Here is a 27499-nt window from a genome sequence, read left to right on the forward strand (position 1 = left end):
GGTGGGTTTCCAGGCCCCAAGGAGCAGAGGAGTGACTGGGGGCTCAGAGCTAGAACCTATTGGATCCCTCCACAGCACAGTCCATCCCAGCCTTGATTGCCCACCCTTTCCTGTCTAGAGGCTGGACAGTAGGGGCAGGGAGGCACCTACACACACGTGTTTCACATGGTTGCCCTCTGTGCCCAGCTGCATGTGAAATGGGTAGTCACTGCAGGGTAAGTACATGATGCAAGGTCCTTAAGGGGTTCCAGGGGAAGAAGAGGTCAAGACCCTGGCTGCTGTCCAGTGCCCTCTGCTGGTTAGTGCAAACACAGATGTACAGCTATCCAGAAGGTTTTGGTGACTCACCAAACCTGAAGAACCTGAAGCATCTCAGGACCATCCTGGCCTTCACCATGCCTAAATCACAGGTGATCATGTCCACAAACTCCTTGAACAGCTGGAGGACCCAGATCCCAGTGAGCCTGAGTCCAGTGATGAGGAGACCTGGGGTGACTGACAAAGTGTATGAGGAAGAATTCATGCTGGTCCCACCAGGGACTGGCATATGATCCTGAACACAAGAAGCATCCTGCAGGTGGTGGAACCTACTCTGGTAAGAAATCATATTGTGGAGATAGGACCTGGGGCCACTTTCAGAAGTGGGGATCTTCTATGAATTGGGAAAAGCCCAGGGAGAGGCAGTCATGTTGGGGCCTTTTATCCTGAAGCTCCATGCCACCACAAGTTAGAGAACTGCCTCCAGCAGCAGAACCCCAATTTGCATTCTAACATTTGGGGCAGCACATAGCCATACCCCTTGAGCTGGAAGAAGATCAGTAATCAATGCAGGAGGACAGATCAACTCTGATACCATCCACAGAAGGAGAGTTCGACTTCCAGAGGCCACTGTGATACTTGTGGGCCAGGAGGTATCTAAGCTGCCAGCAAGCAAGCCAGAGGACATTGAATGATGCCTTCCAGTTGCTATGAATGGTAAGTCATCTGTATCCACATCTCTTGAAAGAGAGCTACCTCCCCATGTAGCAGCAGACATTGCAGGCACCAAAAAGCCAGAGGTAGGATGTACAGGAACATTCAATGCAGAAGCCACTCCAGCTGCCATTGTTCTAGAGGACTCTATGGAACTTCCATCCCCGTCAGCTCTTGAGTGTGACCTACTGGCAGTTCCACCACCACAGCTGTCCTTTCCTTGCCCTTATAAATTGTCAATTTTATTTTTTGTCATGCTGGGGTTTTTTTTCAATTTTTATCATGACATGTTAGGTATTTGTAGTCATAAATTTTATTATTGACTCATTTAAAGTTCATGCCCAATCCATTCACCAGGTTCTGCCATCATCATCAATGTGTACCTACAGATAGAGTCCCCAGTAGAGCACATGGATCTTGTGGGGTGGACATACACGGGCCATCCAGAGGAGGTGAGATAGAAGCCCCTGTGTATGGGGCAAAGGTGACTGCCTAGAGAGTGGTGAGGAATCCCACTCACCAGAGAGTGCTGTCTTCCCTGGGTAGTGCCCCTGAGATTAGGTACATGGGACCTGGAGTCAGACAGATCAGGTGTCTTTGGAAGTTTGGTCTCATTTGGACCTCCTATTCCTCATCTGTGGAATGGTACTGTAGCCCTCTCCAAGGGTGGTACAAATACAAATTGAATACAAATTGAATGTGATTGAATGTGGATCTGCCCTGCCAACCTGGGTCTAAGGTTGTGTGGACACACCCATTGAAATCACACAGACACAATGCAGAATTTGAAGTGAAGAGAGGTCAATGTTAAGGAGGCATTTTAATATCATCATAATAATTTTCTTTTTAAAAAATTCATTTTATTTTTATATTTTTTGTGTTAGGGTCAATTGAAGCCAAGGCTGCTTTGGAAGTCATTTACTTTCCCAGCCCTGTTAATCTTTTCTTTTGAGACAGATCTGACTAATTTTCCAAGGGTGGTCTCAAATTTAGGAACCTCTTGCCTCATTCTCTAGCTGGGATTACAGGTGTGTGCCGCCATGCTACACCATGTTGATCTTCTTACACTGCTAAGCATTTCCAGAAGTGTTAGGGGTAGACTATCAATAATAAAGCCCCCATAGCAATTTACACACATTTGCTCTTGGCAATGTCCTGGAAGCAAAGCAATTGATGCACAAGTGACCCTCCTCAGGAAAAGGCTATTGATTACCACTATCAAATAGTATCTGGCGCCTGTCACTCTGAGAGCACTGGGTTCTGTGTACCTGGAATGGGGAGAGTTGGTGAGGACGGGGCCCTCTCAAGGTCACAGGCTAGCTCTGTTTGACTGCCTAGGGAAGGAGGGGGTTCCCCCCATAGGCAACCCTGCCATGTGACCTAAGAAAGTTTACACACCTCAAGGCCATGTACAGGCAGGTGCCAGCACTCAGGACAGTGGATGTCATAAGCAGGAGGAGTGGAGCTGCATGCTGCTGCGAGGCCTCAGAAGTAGGAGTCTTATGATGTGAGTGAAGTTGAGGGACACCTCACCTGCCCTTAGAATAGAGATAGACATCCAGGAGGAACGTGCAGTCAGAGAAAGGTGGGCCTATCCAGCAGAGGTAAGAGGAGAGTGGGCAGAGGCCAGAGCCCATGGCAGTAGTGGGCTGGTTGCAGGGAGACAGTAGGAACACCCTAGGCTGAGATGTTTTTTAGTATGTTTTTCTTCCCTTAGCTTCTTTTCTCTAGTTCTGGTACTGGAGATTGGACCTGGGGATAGTCTTCCACAGAGATATACCCACAACTTTTTTTTTTTTTTTTTTTTTGCATTTTGAGACAGGGTGTCACAAAGTTGTCCTGGTTGACCTCAAACTTGCAATCTTCCTGCCTCAGCCTCTATCACTGGGATTACATGTGTGGGCCACCATGCCCAGTTTGTTTTATAAAAGTAATGAACAGAAATATATTGTCTTGGATTCTGGAAGCTGGGAAGTCCAATTTCAAGATGTCAGCATTTAGCAAGGGCCTTCCTGCTACATGATTCAATGGAGGAAGGTGAAAAGGCCAGAGAGCACCTTATCCTTCATTGATTTAAGAAGAGAGTGTAATATGGAAGCAAGCCTGATAGCATTACCTCTGGAAAAGCATATGCTTTCCCAGCCTGCTTCTCCACATTACAAGCCCACTTGAGTTTAATAAGATGGTGGGATGATTCTTTAGGGAAAGCAGGTTATGTATTATTTATAATGCTCTGCTTTGTACAGTGACATTTGGTTTCCCAAAAGACACCACAGAAAGTTTGTCTACAGTTGGAAAGGCATAAAATTATAAACTCTGGAACAAATGCACTGAGAGTTATAATGGAATACAGACATAACTGAGATTATACTAATATAAATTTTTATGGTTTTAGGAATTTAGATTTTAATTATTTACATAACAAATACTTACTGAGCACCTATGATGTGCCAGGTACTGTTCTAGAAGTTGCAATTGAAGCAGAAAAAAAAAATTGCCCAAATCCCTCTATTCTTGTGGACACAGAGGTTCTCTTACATTAGAAAGTTCTGGAAAAGACAAGGCACTTTGCTGCAATGAAACAAATGTAATGGAAGAATTTACAGGTCTTTCATGTAGTGATCTTTTATCAAACATTCTACCCAGCTCCTCAAATTCTGATAAGTTCTTTGGTTCCTATACTCCACCCCACCCTCTTAAAACTGCCCCATACCCCAATAACTAGCAGAAATACTGAAGATATATTTTCACATAGGCTGGTGAAAAGTGCCAGGAGAAGTTATTAAAACATATCCTCATAGTTGGTTTTATGGAGAGCAGACCCTGTAGCTTCATGACAATGATAATTTTTTTTCTCTCCTCTCTCCTTCCTCCTCCTCCTCCTCCTCTTTCCTGTCCTCATTGTCCTCCTTCTTTCTTCTATTCTTGCAGTCCTGGGGATTGGACCCAGGGACTCTACCACTGTGCTTCATCCCCAGCCATTTTTATTTTTCTAATAAAAATGAGTCTTTCTAATTTGCTCAGGCTGGCCTGAAATTTGTGATAATCTTGCTTCAGCCTCCCCAGCAGTTGAAATTACAGGAGCATGCCACTGTACCTAACTGACAATGATTAATTTCTAATGGAGGATGCATCTTTGTGATTGATTCACCGTAATACCTGAATGAGGAAAGGAGAAAAAGCCCTCTCTCTCACCATGCACAAAACTCAACTCAAAGTGGATCAAGGACCTAGGAATTCAACCAGAGACTCTCCATCTAATAGAAGAAAAAGTAAGATCTAACCTTCATCATGGGGGATTAGGCCTCAACTTTCTTAATAAGACTCCTATAGAGCAAGAATTAAAACCAAGAATCAATAAAAGGGATGGACTCAAACTAAAAAGTTTCTTCTCAGCCAAAGAAACAATTTGTGTGAGGTGAATAGAGAGCCTACACCTTGGGAGCAAATTTTTACCTCTCACACATAAGATAGAGCACTAATCTTTAGGGTATATAAAGAACTTAAAAATCTAAACACCAAAAAAAAAAAAATAACCCAATCAATAAATGGGCCAACAACATAAACAGACACTTCTCCAAAAAGGATATTCAATCAATCAACAAATGTATTAAAAAATGCTCAGCATCTCTAGCAATTAGAGAAATACAAATCAAAACTACTCTAGGATACCATCTCATTCCAGTCAGAATGGCAGATATTATGAAGACACAACAGTAAGTGTTGGTGAGGATGTGGGGAAAAAGGCACACTCATACATTGCTGGTGGGACTGCAAATTGGTGCAGCCAATATGGAAAGCAGTATAGAGATTCCTTGAAAAACTGGGAATGGAACCACCATTTGACCCAGCTATCCCTCTCCTCAGTCTATATCCAAAAGACTTAAAAACAGCATACTACAGTAACACAGCCACATCAATATTTATAGCAGCACAATTCACAATAGCTAAACTGTGGAACCAACCTAGATGCCCTTCAGTAGATGAATGTATTAAAAAATGTGGCATATATACACAATGGAATATTATTCAGCAATAAAAGGGAATAAAATCATGGCATTTGTAGGTAAATGGATGCAGTTGAAGAAGATGATGCTAAGTGAAGTTAGCCAATCCCCCAAAAACAAATGGCAAATGTTTTCTGTGATATAAGGTAACTGACTCATAATGGGGGAGCATGGGAGGAATAGTTGAACTTAGATAGGGAAGAGGGGTGGGAGGAGAAAGGAGGGGGCAGTGGGTTAGCAATGATGGAAGAATATGATGGACATCATTATCCAAAGTACATATATGAAGACATGAATTGATGTGAACATACTTTATATGTAAACAGAGATCGAAAAATCATGTTATATATGTATAGTAAGAATTGTGATGCATTCCACTGTCATGTATTTTAAAAATAAAATTAATTTAAAAAAGAAACTTCATCCACTAATGAAACTCCTCATATACTTTAATGAAAAATTTCCCTGCTTTAGTAACAAGAAAAACAAGTTACTAACTTGAGTGCAAAATATATTTCTTATTAGACTGTGAGGACAATTACATACTTCTGCTTGGCTCTGGAACCTACCCTGATTGCTCAGAGCTGGATGATACAGATCAGTGGTTCTATAATTGGTCCCTGGATCAGTAGAATAAGTCACTTGGAAATTTGTCAGACACAGGATTCTTGCACTATACCCCAGGACTACTGAGTCAGAAACTCTGGGATATAGGGGGCAGCAGTCTATTTTTAGAAGTTCTTCAGGTGATTCCAGTGTAACTGATGTTTGGAAACTTCTGCATGAGGCAGATGCTTATGATTTCCTGATGGAATGTCAGCTATTTATTTATGATTTCCAAGATGGCTCTAAAATATATGTAACTATAAACACATCATTTACTATATACACTGAGAGAAAACCTTAAAAGGCTGGAGAGAAAGAAAATACTCCTGGTAATTCATTGCATGTGGTTGGAGTTTTATTTATTCAGTAAAAATTTTCTTGATTATTTTTATTTTTCAAATCTTCTATGAAGAAATAAATTTAAGAAAAGGGAAATGCAAACTGTATGTTTTAAAAGTATGATTATGTGTTGATAGATTCTTCCTCCTATGAATAATAGAGGAAGAAACTTTTTCTACAGAGTAAGTCTATTTATGCATTTATTTATTTATTTATATTTTTTTAAAAAGTGGCTCCTTTCCTGTGTCACTCAGAGGTAGAGAGAGTCCTTGACTAGTATACTCCAGGCCCTGGGTTTAATCTCCAGCACTATCCGAAACAAAACAAAGAAATCAATGCAATGGGAAATCAACACAATAAGGAAATTCATTACAGAACTAAATTGGTTCTTTAAAATATCTAATAAAATCGATAAATGTCCAGGAACACTATTAATTTAAACAGAAAATGGTTAGGACTGGGGCTATAGCTGTAGAATACTTGCTTGGCCTGTATACGGACCTGGATTCTTTTACCAGTTCCACAAAAAAAATGATAAGGCATGAATTCTGAGTTTAGAAATAAAAGACATGACATTTTTATTTATCTAACAAGTTTTTAAAAGATAGCAAGAGAAACCGGGCATGGTAGTTTGCTGCTATAAATCTAATGGCTTAGCAAAATAAATAGGGCTTGCCTTATTGCCACTTGTCATACTAGCAGCTCAGGAGCCTGAGAGAGGAGGATCACAAGTTCAAAGTGAGTCTTAGCAACTTGGGAGGCTGAAAGTAACTTAGTGAGACACTGTCTCTAAATAAAATATTAAAACGGGTTGGGGATGAGCCCAGGGGTTAACTACTCCTGGGTTCAATCCCTGATACCAAAAAATAAAAATAAAAAGGAATGGGAAAAATCTTAGTGGTAGAGTACCACCAGGTTCAATCACGAAAATCATACATATACAAACATAGACACAGCCATATGTGTTATGTATATTATACATTTCTTGCTCTGAGGACTTTAAAAATTAAAAGTTCTTAGGGAATCAAAATATACCAATACTATCTGAAGAAGGAAAAACATATGGATTGAAATATGCATTTTTACTGAGTGTAATTAAAGCCTTGTTACAAAGGTAATGAAATAGTTTGGAGTACTGATAATAGAAGAGCGGTTATAGACTTAAAATATAATTAAACCATGATAAGCCACAGATGCTACTCCCTCCCTCCTCTATGCAGGTGGATTTTGAATATACAGCAGCAAAAAGCAGGGAGATAGTTCCCAGTCTTCACTTGACGTTGTCCTAAAACATAAAGGATGAAGTGCTTTTCTTCTTGGCAGGAAATGGTGACATTGGGACATGTACAACATGCTGAAGGGGTAGGGGAACCCAAGTGTTTATTGGCCAGTCAGAGATTGTTCTATAAAAGACTTAAAAAATATATTAAGGGGTCCTTCATGATTGAAATTAGCAGAGCTCCTGGCTCAATGTGCTAGGAACTTTAAATCCTGGGAACCCCTCCTCCAAGTCACCCAAAAGTAAGGGAGCCTGTGACAGAACAACAAAAGTTAGAAAAACACAGATTCTATCTTAAAGAATTTCAAATTAATCTTATAAACAGTTAAATGTTGAGGGAGTCTTGAATGTGTACAGCTATAAAGCTAGGTAAAGCTGGGTTGTAGCTCAGTGGTGGAGCACTTGCCTCATGTGGGTGAGGTTAATCCTGGGTTGGACTCCCAGCACATGTGCAGGTGGGTGTGTGCACACACATGCACACACAGACACACAAGGTCTGCAGGAGGATGGGTAGGTTATATGCAAATACTACACCATTTTTAATATAAGGAGTTTGAGCATCCTCAAGTTTTGATATTCAAGCTATTTGAAGATATTTGAACCCTAACTGAAGCAGAGACTGTGGATTACAACTGACCTTTGTGGTAGGATGATTTCCTTGCCCAGTATAACTTTTATTCCTGTGCCTACCTACCGGTTCAGAAATTATATTCATGCTGAAGTGAGGTCTAGTTCAGTAAGAAAAAAAAAAAGGCCAGTAGCTCAAAGTGTGAGACACTAACATAATCATGTTATGAGTTTTCATAATAGTTTGCCTGACCCGAATCATATCACAGCTAAAATAGTTTGTCTGTGAAAGGCACTGGAAGCACAAGCCATCATAACTCCATGATTGACCATGTAATATAACCCAGAATAGGATTAACTTGAGCACTTAGAAAATATAAATGTATAAATATTTTTTCCCTTAATGAGTTGGTTAGTGAACCCAGGACCTCACATACACTAGAAAGATGACCTGTCACTGGGGTGGGGTTCAATTTAGTGACAGAGTATTTGCCTAGATGCAAGAGCCCCTTAGTTCTATCCCCAGCACTGCAAAAAAAGAAAAATAAAAATTACATTGAACTACAACTCTAGACAAGAATCTTAGTATGAAAATAAGAATAAAGGATTAGTGAGGTTCTGAATGAAGGAGAAAGTAAGAAATGGAGCTGAGAAAACACTAGACTTCATTGCACTTAATTCTCATTCTGGGGAAAAAAATTAAACAAATGAAATAATCTAAAGTCTTTCTGTTTTTTCCCTTCTTCTTCTTCTCCATCTTCTTATTTTCCAGCACTGGAATTTTAACCCCAAACCATGTTTGTATAGATAAGTGCTCTACCCTATAATTTCATTTCAGACATTTTAATTTTATTTTTAAATAGAGTCTAACTTACCCAGGATGGCCTCAAAATTGTGACCCTGCTGCCTCAACCTCCCAAGTAGCTGGAATCACAGGGATGTGCCACCACACTGAGCTGAAAGTTGAATTTATTATAGCATTTATTAGTTTACTTTATTAGTATTGTGAATAACTTATTTTTTTTTTTTTTTAGCAATGCTGGGGATTCAACCCAGGGCCTTGTGCATGTGAGGCAAGCATTCTACCAAATGAGCTATATCCCCAGCCCACATTTATACATTTTAAAATTATTTTTGGTTTCTGTTTATGGAACCCAGGGCCTCTTACTTGGGAAGTAAATGCTTATTACTGAATTGTATCCCCAGCCCTTTTTATTTTGAGATATGAGCTTACTAAATTGCCTAAGGTGAAGTTATAGGACCAGCCCAGGTGCCAACACATAAATGGATAAACAAAATATGGTATAGGTACACAATGAAGTTTTACTCACCCATAAAAAGAATGAAATTATGTGATTTGCTGGTAAATGGATAGAAGTGGAGAACATCATGCTAACTGAAATAAGCCAGATTCAGAAAAGCAAAGGCCAAAATTTTTTTCTCATATGTGGAAGCTGAAGAGAAATAAGAAATTATTTTAAAGTAGACGGATCTCATGAAAATAGAAGGGATAACAGTAAAGCAGATGAAAGGGACTGTAGGGGAGAGAAGAGGAATAGGAGAGAGGAGGAACTGCAGAATGAAATTGAGCAAATTATGCTATGTGCAGATATGAATGTATCAAAATGAATCCCATGTTTATGTATATCTTTATGATGCACCAATTAGAACAACAATAAATTAATAGAAGGGAGACCAATAAAGTAGAGGAAGGAGATCAGCAGGGGAGAGGTAGAGAAAGAAAGGAGAAATACAGGAGATTGAAATGGAGCAAATTATGTTATATGCATGCATGAGTATATTAAAATGAATCCTACCATAACTATAATACACTAATAAAAATACTTTTATATATTAAATATATATAATATATATAAAAAAAATAAATTGTCCGGGCTGGCCTGGACTTTTCACTCCTGCCTCAGGCTCCTGAGTGAATGAATCCTACCATAACTATAATGCACTAATAAAAATACTTTAAATATATATACATATATATATATATATATATATATATATATATATATATATATATATATATATAAAATCTGGGCTGGCCTGGAGTTTTCAAATTCCTGCCTCAGCCTCCTGAGTAGCTGAGATTACAAGCTTGTGCCATTATGAACAGCTAGTTTAAATACTCAGAGGAATATTAATGGTTTAAATATTCCTAAGATGGGTAATTTCTTTAACATTATTTGAGAATCTAGGTATAAACAAACAAACAACAACAACAACAAAAGGATATAACTAAAACTATCTAAAACAAAATAAAATCTTTAACAAAGAGTAAGAAAATAACTATCTAACCCCTGTATGTTTTCATATTTCAAAAAGGAAAAAAATTGTATCCAATTTTTAAAATTTATAATTATAAATTTATACTTAAGTCCTGTTTTGAATGAAGAACATATAATAGACCACAAATGAGATAAAATTTATATGAAAGAAAATATGTGGAGTTTTACATATTACTGTTAATATTAATGTCCATACAAAGATACCTGATATCCATCAGCTGCTTATCAGGCACTGGTCTGGCTACTCTGCACAGGCTGAATTGTTTGGGTATCTCATCACTATTTCCATCTTTGAGATGGGAAAACACCCACAACAACAGCATGAGTTACACAGTGACCCAAATTATATTAGGATAAAAAAAGAGGCCTGTGGGCAGGGCCACATTTATTAAGAAAAAAGTTACATGAAAAATCTTTAAAATAATGGTTATCATTTGTTTATATACTACAGTAATACTAATAAATGCACTTTAAGTTATATTAGTATAAAGACTGAAAATAAGGTCTCCATATTAAAATGTCAAATAAATATATCATTTACAGTTCATGTGAAACAAAATCTATGTGATAAAATGAGGCTAATTATAAAAACAGGTTACAGTGTTGCCATTAATTCTTTTGAAAATCACTTTTAACCCAGTAATTCTGTTGTGGAAAACATATAAATAGTATTCCCCTTATTGGGTCTTGAAACTTTGATATTTGTATGTATTAATCTCATTTAAAACTTGCTTTTAGAGACAATCTCAAAAATGAGTCTCTGCTTCTTTTAAATGACATTCAGATAAAAATCAAAATTATACTGCTGAGCTGGAAATGGACCTCAGTGGGAGAGCATTTGCCTAGCAGGGTGGACTTGATCCTGAGAATCACAAAAATAAATAACCAGTTAAATAAACAAATAGAATAGAATAAAGTAAAAAATAAATAAATGAAGTTTACTACTTTGAACTTATATTCCTAAGACATAAAATTACTGTTGGCAAAATGTAAAACTATTCTGATTAAAATAAACAATAAAATTAGGTGCAATGGTGTAAGCCTGTAATCCTAATTAATCTGGAGGCTGAGGAAGGAGGATCACAAGTTCAAGCAACTTCATGGAGGCCCTTAGCAATTTTGTGAGATCCTGTCCCAAAATAAAGATCTGGGATGTAACTCCGTGATAAAGCACCCCTTGGTTCAATCTCTAATTTTAAAAAATCCACAAATAATAAGAACAACCAAAATGTAAAAAGGACCCCACTCCCAATCTATTACTGCTTATGCATTCATAAAAATGGATTTCCTTGTGAGTATTGCTACCTTTGCAACATTCTACCAAGAAAGAAGGTCAATTAGAACAGCAGCCCTTAGTGTTTTAGGTTGTTCCACATCTGGCAAGGTGGTGGAAATGCTAAACCATGGTCAGAGGAGAAGTTAGCAGTGAGACCCTGCAGTGTAAAGTGAGATTGGAGTTTATCCAATAGAGGTGAGAACCATTACAGGCACCAGGGCAAGGAGGTGACAGGATCAGGCTTTCTTTTGAATTGTCTCTGGCTTAAATGGAGAGAATTTGTTGAAGAGAGGCAAGACAAGATGTGAAGAGGGCAATGAGGAGGATTTTAGCATTCTTTGCCAAAGTTTCCAGAGCCTGAACCAGAGGTGGAAAAGAGGTGGGAAGATGTAGACCAATTCAAGAGCTGTTTATGTGGTTACATCCACAGGATTTGGTGACAGATTGGAAAGGGAAGACTGGAGAGAATAGGTTTCTAGGACAACTTCCAAGTCTCTGAATGCATGAGCAGATGGCTGGGCTGCCTTTCATGACAGAGAACACACAATGGGTTCCTGGGTACACAGTCTGGGCTGGAGTGCACACTGAGAAGAGAATTTTCAGTATTAAGGTTTTTGAGTGTATTGTTTGTAGAGGATGAGTCTGCAAAGGGGACACATAATAATGTCCAGAAAACATCCTTTATATCTTCTTACACGTACTTAGAGTAATGATGACCATTGCATTCCACCATCTTTCCTACCTCTATACCCTCGCCCTTCCCCTCCCTCCCCTTTCCCCCTTTGCCCTATCTAGAGTTCTTCTAATCTTCCCATTCCCACCCCTAGCATAGTATGTATCAGTATACTTAGATTAGAGAAATCATTTGGTTTTTTGGGATTGGCTAATTTCACTTAGCATTATAATCTCCAGCTTCATCCATTTACTTGCAAATGTCATGATTTTATTCTCTCTTAATCCTGAATAATATTCCATTGTGTATATGTACCACATTTTCTTTATCCATTCATATACTGAAGGGCATCTAAGTTGGTTCCACAGTTTAGCTATTGTGAATTGTGCTGCTATAAACCTTGATGTGGCTGTGTCCCTGTAGTATGCTGTTTTTTAAAGTCCTTTGGGTATAGACCCAGGAGTGGGACAGCTGGGTCAAATGGTGGTTCCATTCCCAATTTTCCAAGTATTCTCCATACTGCTCTACTTTGTATACAATCAGAGATGTGAAAATTTGTGCTGAATATGTGTAATATGAATTATAATGCATTCTGTTGTCATAAATAACAAATCAAAATTTTAAAAAATTTAAAAAACCCAACCAAATAAACAATCGCCATGTGCAGCAACATGGGTAAATATAAAAAATGTGACACTTTGCTGAGCAGAAGAAGCCAGATACAAAATGGTGTATGAGTGTAAAATTCAGGAACAAGCAAAACTAATCCATGGTCAGAAAAATCAGAACAGCCGATGCCTTTGGGGATCATTGATTAGAATGGGCATGAATGCATTTAATGGGGGTAAAAACATTCTGTCTTTCCTGGACCAATAGCTACATAGTTGTGCACCTTTGTCAAGACTGAACTTGACGCTTAAATGGGGTGTAGTTTGCTGTATATAAACTACGCTTCTACCAGCTAAATATCTCAATGAAAGAATATGACATTCAAAACATTTCATTGAAATCCTCCAAAAAATGACATAGCTGAACTCTAATAAAATTTCAAAATTCTAAGGAAATTAATAACATTTTTATAACAATAAGGGATGAGTGAGGTAACTGTATCACTGTTTTGTTGGCATTCTAGTCTAGAGCCACAATTATATTGTAATTAGTACTCATTTTATAGTAACTGAAATCATAAACCACACCTAACCATGAATTTAATAAGAAAAAGTAACATGAAGTAAATCACCAAACTTTACTGACAGGCTAAACATGATCTTATTAAAAGGAATGATGCAGCATCTCCTAGGTGGGAATACTCAATAAACACAGCACTTTCCTCAAATTTAATTCTATAAACTTTCTGTCATTCTAATTGAATTGCAAATGAAATTTACCTGTTGACTTTGTTAAAACCTTTCATAATTTCCTATTTAAAACAATTCAAAACAAGTAAACATTTTTTAAAAGATAAAAACCATTGCTAATGATATCATATGAATAAAACATTATATTTTCTGGAAAAAAGAAAAAGAAAAATGTCCACAGAAGTAGAAGAAAAGCCAATGTCTGTCCATTTGCACTGCTATAACAGAATAGGGTAAACGGGATATTATAAAAACACAAATTTATTTCTGATAGTTCAGGGGGCTAGAAAGTTCAGGATCAAGGTACCAGCAGATTGGTTACAGTTTTCTGTTCATGTATGGTGTCTTCTCACTGTGTCTTCACATGGTGGAAGGGACAAGGTAGCTCTCTGGGTTTCTGTTTTTATTTTTAAACTTTGTTTTGTTTGTTGTTGTTTCTTTGAAATCCTGGGGATTAACCCAGGGCCTTATGCATGCAAGGCAAGTGCTCTACCACTGAGCTGTACTCTCAGCCCTCTCAAGATCTTATTTTGGGTGGGTATCCTGGAGATGGAACCCCAGACCTTCATATATGAAGCAAGCACTCTACCACTGAACCACGTCACCAGCCCATTTTTACTTTTACTTTATTTTGAGATAGAGTCTTGCTAATTTACCCAGTCTGGCCTCAGACCTGTGATCCTGCTGCCTTAGCCTTCTTAATTCCTCAGACTCCATAATATTTGGGATTATAAGCATGTTCCATGGCACCTGGCTTGAGTCTTTTAGTTAGAGCACTGGGTTCAATGATGTGGGGGAACCCTTGTGAGCTAAACAACTTTTAAAGGCCCCACCTCCTGATCATCACCTTGAGAGTAAGGATTTCAACATATTAATTTCAGCAGGGGCACATTCATACCACACCACCATATGTCAAGAAAGTGAACAGAAAAATTCAAATCTTACATCATTAAAAATATTTCCAAGCCAGATGCTGTGGCAAACACCTAATATTCCATGAACTCCAGTGGCTGAGAGAGGAGGATCACAAATTGCAGGTAAGCCTTGGCAACTTGGTGAGATCTGTCTCAAAACAACACAAAAAGGGCTAGAATTGTATCTCAGTGGTAAAATGCACCTGAATTCAATTCCCAGTACTACAGAACAAAAAAATCTACATTTACAAAATAACCAAGTTCAAACATAGTAATATTATTCATTAGCTGATAAATTTTTCATTTATGCAATACATTGTTTTTCACAAAGGGCAGGAGGACATACAGAACTCTGCACCCAAAAACTGTGCCTGTAGATACAATTCTGTATGTTTGTCCTACTGAAAATAAAATTTTATTGTAAAACATCATGAGTCTCAAATGCATATACTAATGGGATAATAACAACATCTATTATCTCATATTTTAGTAAAGATTTATTAATGGTATCTTTTGATTTTGATGGTAAGTTCCTTTGAAACTCTGCAAAAGGAAAGCAAAGACTAGTTTCACTTCTCTGCATCTTTCTTAAGAACTATCTTGGGAGCTGGGCATGGTGGCACATGCACATAATCCCAGCACCTCAGGAGGCTGAGGCAGGAGCATAAAAAGTTCAAAGCCAGCCTCAGCAATTTAGTGAGGCCATAATCAACTTAGCGAGACCCTGTCTCTAAATAAAATATAAATTGTGCTGGGGATGTGGCTCAGTGGCTATAAATGTCCCTGGGTTTGATCCTCATTAAAAAAAAAAAAAAAAAAAAACGATCTTGGGGCTGGGGATGTGGCTTAGTGGTAGAGCACTTTCCTGTTATGTGGAGGACCTCACTTGGATCCCCAACTCTGCAAACTACTCCTCTAGGAGACACAGGGGTGTCTTGGATACTGGGTGTTTTAGACTGCCTGTTTTTCACTGTTTCCATTATATGTGAATTGGTTAATGTTGACCAGGGAAGGAGCTATAATCTGATACAAAGTCAAATACTCACAAAAGTGCTATGTATTCTTGAAGAAGATAGTTAATTCCTGCTCTTCCTTACCTAAGCACCATGTATTATCATTACCCTATTCTCTCTTAGTGTCTGGGTCATTTTCCAGAGCTCATCCTTGATCAACAGAGAAGTGTAGTTAGTCTGGTGATAGTTCACTCTGGAATGCTGTTATTTCTCTCCTTTCCTTTCTCTTTACTTCAGCAGTCTCTGTTGTTGGGGTTTTTAGCCCCCCCCCCCCCCCCCCCACTGACCTGCAGTAGAAGCTGGGAAAGCAGGCCAGACCAGGACAAGCCAAGAGAGGTAAAGGTTGGCTGGCGGCTCTCACCCAGCCCTCCCTCATGGGAGGACAATCACATGCACCAGGGAGAGGAGTGGAAGCAGAATCTCATTTCACAAGGAAGTACACACAGCTTATATACTGTACAGGAGCCAATCAAGATAAAGGTCAGAGGGGTGGAGCAAGTTCACATGTACACCCATCCCATAGTCCTTAAGGGAAGGCATGAGCTGTCCAAGAGGGTGGAAGACTCCCAGACCTATCCTGGAGGTGATTGGCCTCCTCCATCACCACCCACAGCACCACCTCCTGGCTGATCAACAGGAGCCTTCCCAGCCACATGTGCAGTCCCAAGACCTGGAAGCAGGCAGCCTGTTGCTGCTTCCAACTCAGAATTTCACAAACTGGTATCAATCTTGATAAAACTATGCATCTTGGGTGTGGATATAGCTCACTGTTGGAGCAATTGTTTGAACATGGGAGGCAATGAGTTCCATGCCCAGCACTGCAAACAAACAAATGACAGTAATAACAACAACAACAAAAAAAAAAAACCCAATTATGCATTTTTTCAGTCTGAATGGCAGATAAAGAAAGGGAGAGTTGATTTCAGAACAGAGAAAACATAAGATTAATATAGGAAACTCAGATAAAGCTACTGTTATCTGTGAGGAAACATGACAGACTAGGTTCTAAGCCTTCCCTATCTGGCTCAACTAACCTAGCTGAGTACACCTTCTCGTGGGGTGTATTTTTTAGATATGGAGAATAGGTGTCACCCCTCAAGAAGGGAAACATGTTGAGGAAAAGTTCTGCTCCTGTTTCTTTCTTGAAGCAGTGCTGTTTTGTGTAAATTTTATCATTAATACAGGTGTGTGTGTGTGTGTGTGTGTGTGTTGATAATGGAACCCAGGGTCTCATGCATGCTGGGCAAGTGCTCTACCACTGAAATATACCCCTGGACCCCATACTACTATTTTTTAATATTTTTGCTCATGACCTCCAAAGCTGAAATATTAGTCAGGTCAGCCACGCGACCAGTACGCTAGCTTCATAATAGATGTTCGAAGCATAAAAATTAACTAGTGAGTTGTAAAATTAAAGAGACATAATTCTCATTACCTTTATTGCCCAGCTTTGAGATGGCTCCTCCTAGCTCCTGCCTCCAGCCACCTAATGTGGTGGTTAAACAAGAGAGGAGGAACATGCCAGGGAGTGCGTTTTTATTGGGGAACAAAAACTCAAGGGAAAATTCCATCCAATGAAGGTCAAGAGGGGCAGCATTCCAAGGTCAGGGTCAGTGATTGCTCTTGGGGTCAGTGGTCAGGCACACCCCCACACGGACAACCCCACGCACCTGGGACAGGGTGGGGAAGGCTCTGACACAGCTGTGTCTAAGTGCCTCTCACCTAGCCAGGGAGGTAACTCAAATCACGTGCTAGAATGGCTTCCCACAGTCAGGTGCAGTGGTACTCCACCTATCAACCCAGGAGACTGAGGCAAAAGGATCACAAATCTGAGGCCAGCCTGGGCAACTAATTTAGCAAGACCCTGTCTCAATATAAAAATAAAAACAGGGATAGGGATGTGATTCCTTGGTAAAGTGCCCTTGGGTGCAGTCCCCAGTATTGGAAAAAAGAAAAAAAAAAGATGAATTTTTCCCCCTTCCTTTTTTCCCAGCATGCATTTCTTGCCCTAAAGAAGGCCCTTAAATTATCAGTGGTTCCAAATTGACAAATATTAAAAATTAATTAGCAAATTAACTCACATCTCTTTTTGTCAAAATGGATCAATAAATAATAGACCAAGACATGTTGCCAGTATCATAACATAAATAATGCTGAGAATTAAGAGGGCAACTCTCACAGGTAGTCAGACACAGTGACACAAGCCTATAACCCCAGTCACTGGGAGGCTGAGACAGTATCATGCCAAATTTGAAGTCATTTGGGAAACTTAATGAGCCCCTGACTCAAAATGAAATTTAAAAAGGACTGGGGATGTTACTCAGTGATGGGGCACTTGCCTAGCATGCTCCAGATTCAGTTCCCAGAACAATCATCATCATCATCATCATCATCATCATTTTTAGACAAAAAAGATACACCTGTGTTAGATCCAGTTTTAGCACTTCCTGCCAGCACTTTGGGGATTACTTTGGAACATGCTAACTAGTATTTTACCTTCCCATAGTATAATGTGAGATGTGTCAGTAGTATTCTTCTTGATTTTCTACATTTACTCCCTAACTAGTTCTTTATTATTCTATTATCTATGTGACTTTTTATCTGATTTTTAAAATGCCACTACTAAATTTATTTTATTGTCTGATCCTAAGAAGCAGCACCAGGACTAATGGAAATCCTGTTGTTAAAATTGTTCAATCAATGAGGATATGAAAGGCACACTCAAAAATAAGAAGCAGATACTTCCAGTTTGGACTGTGGCTAAATAGCTAGTGTCAGATCAATCCTCTGCTGAGACCAACTAGTGAAGCTGGGTAAAACACAAAAACAACCATTTGAAAGCATGGAGAGCAGCAATGTGTGGTGGAGCACACCTGTAATCCCAGCAAGTCTGGAGGCTGAAGCAGGAGGATTATGAGTTCAAAGCCAGACAGCAATTTAGTGAGGCCCTAAGTAACTTACTGAGACCCTGTCTCAATTTTTTTTTTTTTTAAGAGGCTGAGGATGTGACTCAGTGGTTGAGCACCACTGGGCTCAATCCCTGGTACCAAAACAAATAAATAAAACCCCTTGATTGTAAGACTGTGAATCTGCACATAAAGTGACAAGAAAGACCAAAACTCAAAAACAGGGATTTAGAAGACTCCCAGAGCAAGGGGATTTAGGATCCAACCCACCAGTGCCCTAGGAATAATGAAGAACTGAAAATAGATTGTTATCTCAGGCTAAAATGCAGTTTGTTGCTCTGTAAAATTTGCAATTAGTTGTTTTGCAGTACTAGGGATGGAATCCAGTGCCTGGTGCATACTAGGCAAGCACTCTACTATTGCCCTGAAAAGCAGTTTTGAAAACCACCCAATCCCTGACTGTATTAAGGCAAAATGTGCCTTAATCTACCTTAACTCCAGCTGCCAAATTGAAAGTAAATTATCTCTGGGAAAAGGTCAGATTATCCAACAACTCCTCACTACAATGCAGAAGTTGAATTTCGGTTTTTTCAAAAAATAAACTTAAGCTTTCAGAATGAATTTAGCTTTACAGAAAAATTGAGAAGATAGCACTGGGGAGTTCCTAGAAACAGATCCAATTTCCCCTGTTAATAACATTAGTTTGGTCCATTTGTCACTACTAATAAACAAGCATTGATATGTTATTATTAACTAAGGTTCATATTTTATTTGGATTTTTTAAATTTTCAACTAATGTAATTTTCAGTTCCACAATTTAACCAGGATACCAGGGTATATTTAATAATCAGATCTCCTTAGATTTCTCTGACCTATAAGAGTTTCTCAGATTTCTCTTGGATTTTGTGTCTCTGTTTATGTGTGTTTTGTTTTTGTTTTTGCTTTTTCATTTGTTTGTTTGTTTGGTACTGGAAATTGAACTGAGGGACACTCTACTACTAAGCCATATCCCAGACCTTTTCACTTTTGAGACAGGGCTTCACTGAGTTGCTTAAGTTCTCACTAAATTCCTAATGCTGTCCTCTGACTTGTGGTCCTCCTGGCTCAGCCTTCCTATTCACTTGGCATTGGAGACCCTGAGCTAGAATCCCTTCTCCTTTATTTTTGCATGAACTTGATAGAGAAATACTAGTCATGAATTTTGCAGAATGTCCCTTTTAGGTATTTGTTTGACTTTTTTTTTTCTCATGACAGTTTGATTATGGATTTTTGTTAGAAAAACCACAAAAAGTGGCATTTTTATCATATCATTTCTTTTTTTCTTTTTCTTGTATTGGAGATTGAACCTAGGGGCACTTTACCACTGAATTACATCCCCAAATGCCTTTTTATTTTTTTGAGACAGGATTTCACTAAGTTGCTAAAGATCTTGCTAAACCACTGAGATTGGCCTCAAACTTACAGTCCTTCTGCCTTGGCCTCCTGTAATTAGAATTACAGATGTGCATTATTAAGCCCAGCTTCCTTTTTTTGGATACTGGTAATTAAATCAGGGCCTCGTGCATACCAGGCAAGCATTCTACCACTGAGCTATATGTCCCCAGCCCAAGGGCACAACATGCTTATAACTTACTGTTTACATTGACCTTAATTACCTGGCTAAAGTATTATTTTTCAGGAACCTCTAGTCTCCTCTTTGAAAGGAATTCAAGTAGGGAGTTATGCTGTCTCAAGATTTTATGAATAATATCTGGTATTGGATGGAAAATAACTGTACCTTAAAAAGAAAAGATCTAGCCTGTTGCAGTGGCACATGCCTCTCACTAAGTTTTCTTTCTTTGATGTGTCTTTGTCTGGTTTTGGAATCAGGATAATATTGGACTCATAGAATGTGTTTGGAAGTCTTCCCTCTTTTTTTATTTCATGAAATAGTTTGAGAAGTATTGATATTAGTTCTTCTTTAAAGGTCTTGTAGAACTCAGCTGTGCATCCATGGGTCCTGCCTGGGCTTTTCTTGATTGGTAAGTTTCTGATGGCGTCCTCTATTTCCTTGCTTGAAATTGATCTGGTTAAATCATGTATATCATCCTGATTTAATTGGGCATATCATATGCCTCTAGAAATTTGTTGATGCCTTCGATATTTTCTATTTCATTGGAGTACAATTTTCAAAATAATTTCTAATTATCTTTTGTATTTCTGTAGTGTCCATCATACTATTTCTTTTTCCCTCATTGATGTTAGGAACTTGAGTTTTCTCTCTCCTTCTCTTTGTTAGCATGGCTAATGGTTTATCAATCTTATGTTTCAAAGAACCAACTTTTTGTTCTGTCAAATTTTCCAATTGTTTCTTTTGTTTCAATTTCATTGATTTCAGCTCTGATTTTAATTATTTCCTATCTTTTGGGGTTGATTTTTTTTTTTTTTTTTTTTTTTTTGCTTTTGGAGTTGATTTGTTCTTCTTTTTCTAAGATTTTGAGATGTAATGTTAGGTCATTTATTCGTTGACCTTTTTCTTCTTTTAAGTATGAACTCAGTGCAATGAACTTTCCTCTTAGAACTGCCTTCATAGTGTCCCAAGATTTCAATATGTTGTATCTGTGTTCTCATTTACCTCTAAGAATTTTTGAATCTCCTCCTTGGTATCTTTTGCAACCTACTGATCATTAAATAGCATATTATTTAGTCTCCATGTGTTGGAGTGGATTTTATTTTTTATTTTACCAATAATTTCTAATTTCATTTCATTGTGGTCTGATAAAATGCAGCGTAGTATCTCTACTTTTTTTTTGTATTTACTAAGAGTTGCTTTGTCAGAGATATGAAAAATCATGGTATATATGTGTATTAAGAATTGAAATGCAAAAAAACTCCACCAAAGTACATGTATAAAAGCATGAATTGGTGTGAACATACTTTATTACAGAGATGTGAAAAATTGTGTTCTATATGTGTAATAAGAATTGTAATGCATTCCACTGCTGTCGTGTATTTAAAAAAATAAAATCAATAAAAGATTTTTTAAAAGAGAGTTGGTTGTAAACATTCTCACTAAAAAAAAAATGTGAGATGATGAATACGTTAGATTGATTTAATAATTTTGTAATATATATATATATATATATATATATATATATGTATAAACATTATATTGTATACCATAAATATAATTTTTGTTTTCCTATTAACCCTTAATAAAGCTGAAAAATAATAAAAAAGATTTTTTGTGGCATAATAAATGGTCTCCTTAAGAGAAGGATTCATGTGCTGCTGAGAAGAAAGTATTTGCTCGTTGATGGATAAAACCCACAAAAATACTTTAAGATTTAGCTATTCCACCATGAGGAATATATCCAAAGGAAATAATATCAGTGAAGAGATATCTGCATTCACATGTTAACACAGCACTATTCAAAAATAGCTAAGAAATGAACCTAAATGTCCATCAAGTGATGAATAGGTAAAGAAAATCGGTATAAATATGCCATAGACTATTCTTTATCTATGAGGGAGAATGCAATTCTGTCCTTTTTCAACATGGTTAGAACTTGGAGGTCATTATGTTAAATGAAATAAGCCAATTTCTGGTGTGCCATTGCTGAGTAGACTGTAGATAATTATAATGTGCTATACATTTTAAAAACCTGGAAGAATGGAGTTTGAATGTTTTCATCATAAAGAAATGATAAATGTTAAAGAAATAGACATGTTGAATATTATCTGATTGAAACATTACCTAATGTGTAAATATATTGAAATATCATATGTACAGATAAATATTAACAATAATATATATATAGCTGGAGATGTAGCTCGGTGTTTAAGCACCCCTAGATTCAATTCCTGGTACTAAAAAATTTCATAAGATCTAGCTGGGCACAGTGGAGCAAGCCTGTAATTCCACCAACTTGAGTGAATGGCAAGAGGTTCACAAGCTGGAGGCCAACCCCTGGCAACTTAGTAATACCCTTTCTCAAAAGAAAAAAGGGCCAGAGATGTAGCTCAGTGTAGTGTGCTTGCCTAACATACTTGAGCCCCTGGTTTCTATCCTTTAAGTAGAGAGAAGAAAAAAGAAAAAAAAAAAAAAAGACAAGATCTCATTTAAAACAGAAAATGAAATAAAATCCTGGAACAGAGTTGATAGAATCAGACTTTAACACTATATGAATAATACATTAATAGATGAAAAATTTTGCCAGTGCTAATGCATCCTTTGCAATGCATCCCTACAGGGACCTGATCCTGAGTGCCCTGAGCCCCTTCTCTGGGATCCTGAGGTCTTTGAAATTGTCTGTCTGAATCATTACCTTTTACTGGGATAACTGTAACCAAGGTAAGGACCCTGTAGTGATCAAAAGCCTGACTCTGGAACCTGACCCCTTTGTCTTTCCTGGAAATGTGACCATGGGCCCTGAGTATAAAACCAGTATCCTTTCCAATTCTCCTTGAAAAGGGGCATTAACTCTGGAGATAGAAGTGGCTGGCCTCTAGAACAGCCTGGTGCAGTTGTGCATGACTATATTCCCGCTACTTGAGAAGCTGAGGCAGGAGATTGAGATTATCCTGGGCAACATGGCTAGACCCCTTCTCAAAAAAAATAAAAAATAAAGTCAACCCAGTGTACTGGCACATGCCTGCCTGTAATCACACTGCCTCACTCTGGAGGTTGAGGCAAAAGGATCGCAAGTACAAAGCCAGCCTCAGAAAATTAGCAAGCACTAAGCATCTTAGTGATAGCCTGTCTCAAAATTTAAAAACATAAAAATAAAAATGGCTGGGGATGTTGCTCAGTGGTTAAGCATTGTAGGTTCAATCCCCATTACAGAAAAATAAAAATAAAGTCAGGTGTACCAGTGAAACTCCTATAGTGTGCTTTACACTCTGCTTCTCCCTGGAAAGCTTTGACCACAGCCCTGCATGCTTATGGGCTTCCCTGACACTCTCTCTTCAAATAATGCACCTACTCATTGTCCAGAATGATTTCACTATGATGGACCTGAGCTACTGAAGAAAAAGTAGGCTGAAATCTCCATTATGTCAGATGAGGCCCCAACTTCCTTAATAAGAGTCCTATAGCACAAGAATTAATATCAAGAATCAATAAATGGAATAGATTCAAACGAAAAAGCTTCTTCTCAGCCAAAGAAACAGTCAAAGAAGTAAATAGAAAGCCTACAATTTGGGAACAAATTTTTACCACATGCATGTCACTAATCCCTAGGATATATAAAGAACTCAAAAATCTTAACACCAAAAAAAAAAAAAAACTAAAAACAAATAACCCAATCAATAAATGGTCCAAGGACATGAACAGACACTTCTCAGAAGGTGATATGCAATCAATCAACAAATAATGAAAACATATTCAACATCTCTAACAATTAGAAGCATGCAAATCAAAACTTCTCTAAGATTTCATCTCACTCCAGTCAGAATGGCACCTATTAAGAATACAGACAACAATAGGTGTTTGCAAGGATGTGGAGGAAAAGGCACACTTATACCTGCTGGTGGGACTGCAAATTGGTGCAGCCAATATGGAAAGCAGTATGGAGATTTCTTCGAAATCTGGGAATGGAACAACCATTTGACCCAGCTATCCCTCTCCTCCATCTATACCCAAAGGACTTAAAAACAGCATACTACAGGAACACAGCCACATCAATGTTTATAGCAGCACAATTCACAATAGCTAAACTGTGGTACCAACCTAGATGCCCTTCAGTAGATGAATGATATTGATAAAGAAAATGTGGTATATATACACAATGGAATATTATTCAGCATTAAAAGAGAATATAATCATGGCATTTGCAGGTAAATGGATGGAGATAGAGAAGATAATGCTAAGTGAATTAGCCAATCCCCCAAAAAACAAATGTTGAATGCTTTCTCTGATTAAGGATGCTGATTCATAATGTGGTGGTGAGGGGCATAGGAGGATTAGGAGGATTAGATGAACTCTAGATAGGGCAAAGGGGAAAAAAAGAGGGAGAGGAAGGGAGGGGGCATGGGGGTAGAAATGATGGGGGAATGATATGGACATCATTACTCTAAGTCATATATGAAGACACGAATGGTGTGACTCTACTTTGTGTATACCCAGAGATATGAAAAATTGTGCTCTATATGTGTAATATGAATTGTAATGCATTCTGCTGTCATATATAACAAATTAAAACAATAAATGAAAAAAAAATAGTGGTCTCACAATTTATACTGACTAATGAAGAAATTGAAAGCTACTAGAAAACAAAGGAAACTACATGCCTCTGCTAGAAGAACTCTCCTTGTCACTTTTCAGTGCTTCTCAGATAAAGAACACCCAGCCAGGAAGATGGACCTTGATGCCTGTGACTGATGAACAAACAGTCTCAGGTCAATTTATTTATGGCTTGCTTCACAGATACATGATGTATTGTTTCTGCTAATGGTATTTCTGGGAAAATACCTCCAAATCATCATGTCCTAAATTTACTTTATATCAGCTAATAAAAACATGACATTTTAATGAATATATATGTATATATATTTTATATATATATGGAAAGCTGGGTGAGTAACTCAGTAGTAGAGTGTTTCCTTAGCAGGTGTGAGAGTGAGAACCTAAGTTCAATCCCCAGGTTCACAAAAAAAGAAGAAGAAAAAGGAAAAAGGAAAGGAAAGGCCAGCAGCAGTCAATAATGACCAGTACTGCATGGGGAAACCTAGATATTAATTCCTTATGGAATCTTCTTATTTTCCAGGCCACTGTGAGTGGCACAGACTATTATCTCCTTATTAGATTCCTCATGAAGGAGGGAATAAACTTTGACATGCTAAAAAACAATATGTTTGAGCTGGGTGCTGTAATCCCAGCAACTCTGGAGGTTGAGGCAGGAAGATCACAAGTTTGAGGCCAGCCTGAGCAATTTAATGAAGCCCTAAGCAACTTAGGGAGATCCCATCTCAAGATAGAAAATGAAAAGGGGTGGGGATGTAGAGCACTGGTGAAAACCCCCTGGGTTTAAACTCCAGTACCAAATACACACACATATGGTTATTAAAGATATCTGAAGTAATAAATAAAAATTGTGTTAAAATAAAACACAACTAGTGGGTTTAGCTGAGCTTGGTTGTGCACTTCTGTAATCCCAGCAGTTTTGGAGGCTGAGATAGGAGGATCAAAATATCAAAGCCAGTCTCAGCAACTTAGTGAGGCCCTAAGCAACATATTGAGAGCCTTTCTCAAATTAAAACAATTAAAAAAAAAATAAGCTGGGAATGTGGCTCAGTGGTTGAGCACCACTGGTTCAATCCCTGGTACAGGAGGAAAAAAAATAAAAAAAACTTAATGGGTTTAGTAAGTAGCAGTAATGCTATACATGGTGGCACATACCTGTAGTACCAATTCCTCAGGAAGCTGAGGCAAGAGAATCTCAAGTTCAGGGTCAGCTTGGGCAACTTAGTCAGAACCTGTCTCAAGAGATAAGAAAAGAAAAAGGCTGGAGATGCAGCTCAGTAATAAAGTACCCCTATATTCAATCTCCTCTACTGAAACAAATAAAGAAACAAACAAACAAATAACAGGATTACCTTCGCTATAATACTGTTTAAGAAAGACTGGTCATTGGTGCTTCTAATTGAAAGAATATGATCCTATGTTTAGATTTTGCCAAAATTTAATTTTTAAAAATTTTTCTCTTTGTGTGTGTGTGTGTGTGTGTGTGTGTGTGTTGCTTGGATTAAACCCAGGGGTGCTGTACCAATGAGTTACATCTCCATACTAGCTATTTTGGGGGTGTGAGGCAGCAGAATTGTAAGTTGGAGGCCAGCCTGGACCATTTAGCAAGACTTTGTCTCAAAATAAGAATAAAATCGGATTGGGGAAGGAGCTCAGGGAGAGTACCTGCTTATCGTGCTTGAGGCCCTGGATTTAATTATAGCACTATAAAAAATCACTAATTAATATTTCCCCACCAATAACCCCAATTTTAAAAATTCTTGCTGCATTTCAGAATTGGGTGCTACTCTGAAAAGGACAGTATGTCCTGAGTCTCAGGAGCCCAGGCCCTGGAAGCGGAGGGGAGAGCATTGGGAAGAGTAGAGGAGAAGAGGGGGGGAAGGTGGGATAGTCAGAGGACCTGCGGAAACTCCTGTGACTGAGAAACTGCTCCCCCACCCTAAAGGGCCCTGGGCTTCGCGTCCCGCAACCAACCCCCAATCCTCACCCCCCCCCCCACCCCGAAACAGCGGGAGAGGACGAAATTCACCTGAGCTCAACTAGACATCCTAGAAGCACTGTTTGCCAAGACCTGGTACCCAGACATCTTCATGCAGGAAGAAGTGGCGCTAAAAATCAACTTGCCCGAATCCAGGATGCAGGTATGGTTTAAGAATGGAAGAGCAAAGTGCCGCCAACAGCAGCAGCAACAACAAAATGGAGGTCAAAATAAAGTGACACCTGCCAAAAAGAAGACATCTCCAGCTGGGGAAGTGAGTTCAGAGAGTGGAACAAGTGGCCAGTTCACTCCCCCCTCTAGCACCTCAGTCCCTACCATTGCCAGCAGCAGTGCTCCAGTGTCTATCTGGAGGCCAGATTCCATCTCCCCACTGTCAGATCCCTTGTGCACCTCCTCTTCCTGCATGCAGAGGTCCTATCCCATGACCTATACTCAGGCTTCAGGTTATAGTCAAGGATATGCTGGCTCAACTTCCTACTTTGGGGGCATGGACTGTGGATCTTATTTGACCCCTATGCATCACCAGCTTCGTGGACCAGGAGCCACACTGAGTCCCACGGGTACCAATGCAGTTACCAGCCATCTCAATCAGTCCCCAGCTTCTCTTTCCATCCAGGAATAAGGAGCTTCAAGCTTGGGTTTTAACTCAACCACTGATTGCTTGGATTATAAGAACCAAACTGCCTCCTGGAAGCTTAACTTCAATGCTCACTGCTTGGATTATAAAGATCAGACATCCTCATGGAAATTCCAGGTTTTGTGAAGACCTATAGAACCTCTTTTTGTGGGTGATTTTTAAATATGCTGGGCTGGATGTTCCAGTTTTAGCCAGGCATTGGTTAAAAGAGTTAGATGGGATGATGCTCAGACTCCTCTGATGAAAGTTCCAGGAGGCATAGAAGGAAAAATGAAGGGCTTTAAAGGGGCCTACCAACCAGCAACCTGAAATGGACAAACCAATCTGTTTAAGATCCTCTCATAGTTGTAGATCATTGGTTTTCCTGATTTACAAAGTGATCTATCAAATGCATTCCAGCCATGTGCAACCAAACACAACGAAAAAATAA

At 38.6% G+C, this 27499-nt stretch overlaps 1 pseudogene; it reads left to right on the forward strand.

Moving 5' to 3' along the window:
- The first annotated feature begins 314 nt into the window (after nt 1-314).
- Nucleotides 315-27195, forward strand: LOC114083874 (homeobox protein OTX2 pseudogene; annotated as a pseudogene).
- The last annotated feature ends 304 nt before the right edge of the window (nt 27196-27499 follow it).

Source organism: Marmota flaviventris, chromosome 3 (genome assembly GCF_047511675.1).
Source record: "Marmota flaviventris isolate mMarFla1 chromosome 3, mMarFla1.hap1, whole genome shotgun sequence".
In the NCBI taxonomy this organism is placed as follows: Eukaryota; Metazoa; Chordata; class Mammalia; order Rodentia; family Sciuridae; genus Marmota; species Marmota flaviventris.